Genomic DNA, 6,000 nt, shown 5'->3' with positions numbered 1-6,000 from the left:
GCACAGATACAATTGACCGATTAATACTGTCAACTGACCGACTAATACTCTCAGGGAGAAGAGTGACCACAATATTAGTCGGTGGTCCCTAGTTCTTGTGCAAACTCAGATTAAAATGACAGATTAATTCTATCACTACCAATGATCATGATCGAATTAGTCGGTGATGTTGTTTGTTGCTGCAAATCTCTTTGGATTGACAGTAAGGTTCGGTGGTGCCACGAAGAGGGCACCAATTTAGTCGGTGCTGAAGAACAGAGGAGAAGGACGTCTCTACAATTACAGATCAATTTGGTGGTCCAAAAGAAGCTTGCACCGAATCAATCTGTGATCATGGGCAGCACAAGGAGAAGATACTGGAATGACTGACTAATTCTATGCTCAGTAAAATGATAATGACCGAATTAATCCATGGGCCTCGCTCAATCTCAATTCGGTACTAGAATGACAGATTAATACTATGCTCAAATTTTCAGCAGTGACCGAATTAATCTGTCAGTAGTCAGTGACCGTTGTCCAAGTGCAAAATGTACTGGTCCATCAATTCAGTCATGGTCATAATACTTGACCGAATTAATTTGTCAATGCTGCATGTGCATCATGAGGAGCAATGGCTAGTTCCTTTGGTTGGGGTTATAAATACCCCTCCACCTGGCCTTTTCAAGTGTGCTTGAGCTCAGTAAAAGGTATTGGCTTGTGTTCTATATATTTCTTAGTGCTCAATCCACCAACGTGCTTAGGAGAAGATTAAGGCAATTAGCAAAAGTCTTAGGGCTTGATTAGTACTTGTTTAGGCCTTTAGCGTATTGCTTTAGGTATTAGCCTAGAGTTAGACGAGGTTTGCACACCTTCATTGTATCGGTGCTTGCTGTCACATCCGATTTACAAAGACATAAATCAAGCAATCATATATGCGCCAGGATCAAGTCACGCATATATACAACAGAATTACCAAGATATCACAACACATATCACGAAATAAAAGCGTATGAATTGTAAATGAATTAGTACAACTGAATCAAGAATAGGTTTAAGGAGTGCGGAAGCGTAAAATGAATACATGAAGAACAGGGCGCCACAGGGACGTCGGCTGGGAGACAAACACCTAGAAATCATCGAGTCCGCTGATGTAGTCCTCCACGTCGCCTGTTACTGAGCAGCAGTCGAAGATATCCCAAAGAGAACAGAAGAGTAAAGAAGGTAAGTGTGAGTACACAACTTGTACTCAACAAGTATAACCCGAATTATGAGGCTCTACGGTTAGCTGACTCAACTGCATTAGCTTTTAATCTTGGAAAATTTTATTAAAGCTATTTACTACGAATGAATAAATTACCATAACCCAAGTTACAATATAATTAATTAAAATTACTCATGTGTCTACTGAAATCGAAGCCAAACCACCAAAGATAAACCCCACTAATCAGACGGAGGATCTGGGCCGCTCATGACCGTGAGCACGACTAGTATATCAGTTTTACACTCTCGAGAGGTTGCATAACTTTACCCACAAGTCGTGAGCTACGCTAGTTGTTCATCACACTTTCTTAGGTGAGATGACTAGCAAGCGCACTACGAGACCGTTACAAAGGACCACGTTAGTAAGGTGTAACCGTTAAGGTTTCTGGATCGGCGACGATGGGGCCCACCTCACGGGGATACAAGCACACAGCACAGACCAAGCCGGAGGAGCAGGGACCATTGAAGCTTACCACCCCTCTTGCCCCGCAGGTAAGTTACTCCCAAACCAAAATGCCCCAATTAGTAAGTCAAGACCGTCCCATTCCAATCTTGTGGTTGCGCGGTTGTCCTAGGTTGTCGCTCTATGAACTGGTCCTTATGGAGAGTGACCAACCAAGCACTAAGCACCGTGCTAGCCCCCTGAACCATGTTTCTATAAAACATATTTTAACGAGACGTGAGCCGCTCAAGCACACGGCACAGAGGGCCACTCTTAAAATCAAGTTACATATACCATTAATCAAATTTAATTAAAAAAGGACCATAGTGTGTGAGAGCGTAGCACCTAGCACAACTTAACCATAATGCAACCCAAGGTATATATATATATAAAGGATAAAAGTGGCTAGGAAATCCTTATAGGCATACAGTATTAAAATGCAGTATGAAATTGTATTTAAAAGTGATAGGATGTTCATGTTATACTTGCCTTCCTCAAACTCTCCTGGCTGCTGCTCAAACGCGTATGAAGAAAGTGGCTCCTGGTACTCCTCCGGTGGCTCAACGTCTACTCACGATCGCAACGCCAAAACATGGTCCACACATGCACATACATGCAAACAATGGCAAAAGATAAGAAACAGTACAACAATACAATAAAACAGCACACAAAACTGAGCTAAAGCTATTCTACGCGTTACAACGATTGCCTGAGCGCAAAAACCACCTAAAACGGAGCTAAGACGCGAAAACTAGGGTAAAACAAGGTCTAGGGGCTTAACTGCGAGAAAACTAGAGACTTGTACCCAATTAAACTATAGACGCAAGGGCTAACGTGCAAAAACTATAGGGCTGGACGGCGGACCCAAAATCTAGAAAGCTCAGGGTCTAAACGCTAAAATAGGGCTTATCTGGAATTACTTTTGAACGGGGTGAACTGCGAGTTGATTCCGAAGAAACTCAGGGGCTCTTAAACAAAACTGCACGGCTGAAGCGGTATCTTCTAATCTGGACCGTCGGATCTGGATCTACGGCTCGGATTAAAAATGAGGACGAACCGGTACGCGTGGATCTGATCCATTGGATCACGATCCCGCGGCTCAGATCTAAACGAACTGCGATCTAATCGTGGGCGTTGGCTCAGGATCAGACGGCTCACGGGGTTTGGGCACGCGGGGTGGTGGCGCTGGTCACCGGAGACGAGTTCCCGCAGCGGCGCGCGGCTCGGGCTCGCCGGACTTCGCCAATTCCGGCGCTCTGGTGGCCAAATCGAGCGGGGCTTGGGTCTGGGACAAACTACGCGACATGCGTAACCCACCTAGGGCCTTGGCGGGGCTCGGCGAGGCTCGGGAATGCGGTTGCGATGGCGGTGGCGGGTCTGCACGGCGGAGCTCGCCGGCGTGCGCGCGTGCGTGCTGTTCTGGGCATAGGAAAGGGCGCAAATGGGGCCGAGCGCGTGCGCGATGCAAAGGCAAGCCAAAACAGGGTGATGTGGCGGTGGTACAGAGCTGCAGAGGGCCCGCCCCGGTGGAGCGGCGGCGGCGGGGTGCCGGCATGCGTGCTCTGGCACAAGGGTGGGCTACAGCCTACCGGATCTAGCGCAACAGGACGGGGAAGGTGCCGTGGTGCTCACTGAGGGCTCGAACTGCCTGGAGAAACAGCTCAGAGTGGCCGGCGGCGAGGTCCGAGCGGCGGGGATGGGTCGGAATCGGGGAAGAAGCTGCTGCAGAGGTCCTCCTGGCTCCTGGACTCCGTGGATCTGCTCGGAGTGGTGCTGTGAAGGTACCACGGGGGTTAAGGAGGACGGAAACACGCCAGCGGAGAGAAATCGCGGTGGCTGAGCTACTCACCGGCGGCAACTTCTAGTGTAATTCCGGCCGTTGCACAGTCCGGGGTCGCGGGTGAAGAGCTTGGGGAGCTCCCTGGCACCGAGGTGAAGTGATGGCGGGGGTTGGCCGGGTCTGGGGTGCGGCAGAGCGGTGGGTCCATGGCGGAGCAGGAGATGCTGCGCGGCGGAGTAAGGCGGGCGGAGGCTTAGGGTTTGGGGGCGGCGGCCACGGGTAGGGGATAAGAGCGCAGGGGGTTTGCGGGTGCGTTTAAAGGGGAAGGCCGGGGATCTCGGGGAGGCGCGCTCGGGGGAAGGCCGGTGAGGATCGGGCCGGACGTTGCGCGGCGGTGGAGCGGGGAGGAACAAAGGAAAGGAGAAGGGGGCGCTGCCGAGCGGGGCCAAGTAGTCAGAGAGAGAGAGAGAGAGAGAGAGAGAGAGAGAGAGAGAGAGAGAGAAAGAGAGCGGGCCGAGTTGAGCTGCGTGCGGGGAGGAGGAGCAAAGCGAGCGCGCGAGCTGGCCGAGCGGAGCAGGCCGCGGGGTAGAGAAGAGCGGGCCGTGCTAGCTGGGCCGCGTGCGAGAGAGAGGAGCTGCCCCGAGGGGGAAGGGGGAGTAGGCCGGGCTGGGCTAGAAGCTAAGTTTGATTTCCTCCTTCCCTTTTCTTTTTCTAGCCCTTTTGAAACTCAAATCTATTTGAACTCAAATGAATTTTCTAATTCAAACCCTATACACTCATTCAAATAAAACCTATGCACCAGCATGAATGCACAAACATGTTGAACCTAAAATAAATTTTAATTCTTTGTGGAATTTAATTAAATTAAATGCAAGCTAGGCAAAATAAATCCTTAGAAAATTACTGGAGCCAAATTAAATTCATTATAAATCTCGGAATTTTACATTAGGGTGTTACACTTGCACGCACCAAGAGTTGTAAATCCGGGGCTTGTAAGTCTTGCGAGACCCTAAAATAACGTTTGTGGAGTGGCTGCCGCTAGTTGTGAGAGGGAGGAGAGGCCCTCGGTGTTTTGCCGAAGCTCTACCTAGTGAAGATGGCGGGGAGCATCCGGGAAAGGCTAGGCGGAGACCTACTTACGCGTGGGGAAGGCTCGTCGGTTATACATGGAGTTACTCGACCGGGGAGTTTATGCGCTTGCACGGGCATTCCTTTGAGAGGGGCTCCAACAACGAGGACTTGAGAGGGGCTTTGCGATACCTCAATAAAAATCGTCGTGTCGCCATGCCGGGAGTTTGCATTCTATACCCCTTTACTTCCACACTTCTTTGCACTTACATTCCGCATTTACGTTTCCTAGAATTGTCTTGTGTAGTTTATAGGATTGGAACCTAGGGTGCAAAACTTTTGTGCGGTAGAGATAGCAACACATAGAAAAACCTAGTGCACATCTAGATAGAAATTGGAATAGGTTTTTATATGTGCTTGGAACCTTAGTTTTTAGAATACCTAATTCAACCCCCCTCTTAGGGTGTCACAGTCCTTTCAATCGGTATAAGAGCTTGTCACTTGTTTTTGGACCTTTGGCTTCACCGCTATCGAGCAAAATGACATCCGAGGAGGTTATGAGTGATCTCGGTAGGCCTCCACACTTTGACAGAACAAACTACCCCTATTGGCATGTTCGCATGTCATGCTTTTTAGAAGCAAAAGGTTTAGGTGTTTGGAGATTGACGAATGAAGGAATGAAACCCCTAGCTCGGCCAAACAACCCCACCAATGCCGATGAAAAAGAGATACAGTTCAATGCTATCGCTCGGAATTCTCTTCTAGAGTCTCTTAGCATTGACGTGTTCAATAGAGTGTATAATCATAAAAGGGCACACAAAATTTGGAACATGCTCAAGGAGCTCCACAGCGGCACGAGTGATGTTAGGGAGCAAAAGTATCTCTTGGTCAAAGAGGCTTTCTATTATTTCAAAATGTTGCCTAATGAATTAGCTAATGACATGTACTCATGATTAAATGTTATTGTCAATGAGCTAAATGAAATAGGTTTGGCAAAGTTGAGTGATGAGGACATATCAAGAAAGATCATCCAAGTACTTCCCAAGAGTAGATACTCCACCATCGTCACCTACTTCCACTTGTTTGAAGACTTGAGCAAGATGAAGCCCACTCAAGTGTTGAGCAAGATCATTGCTCATGAGCTATCCATGAAGATTGGCAAAGAACCTTCTCCTTCAGGTCAAGATGTTGACACATCAAGCAAAGAAGAAAAGGAGAAAAAGATTGAAGAAAAGCAAGAATCTTCCAAATCAAGCAAGAGAGTTCAAGAGCAAGAATCAAGCTCAAGTTCAAGCCCAGGTGAAGCTTCAAGCACAAGGGAAAATGAGAGTAGTGATGATGAAGAAGAAGAAGATGGTGATGATCAAGCAAGTTGTAGCTCCTCCGATGATAGTGAAGAAATCAAGCAACTTGTTAAAGGAGTCAACAAGCTACCAAAAAAGCTCAACTCAAAGGGTGTCCCTACTACTAT

The sequence above is a fragment of the Panicum hallii genome, chromosome 6 (assembly GCF_002211085.1).
Source record: "Panicum hallii strain FIL2 chromosome 6, PHallii_v3.1, whole genome shotgun sequence".
NCBI classification, from domain to species: Eukaryota; Viridiplantae; Streptophyta; class Magnoliopsida; order Poales; family Poaceae; genus Panicum; species Panicum hallii.
This window is presented reverse-complemented; position numbering follows the sequence as displayed.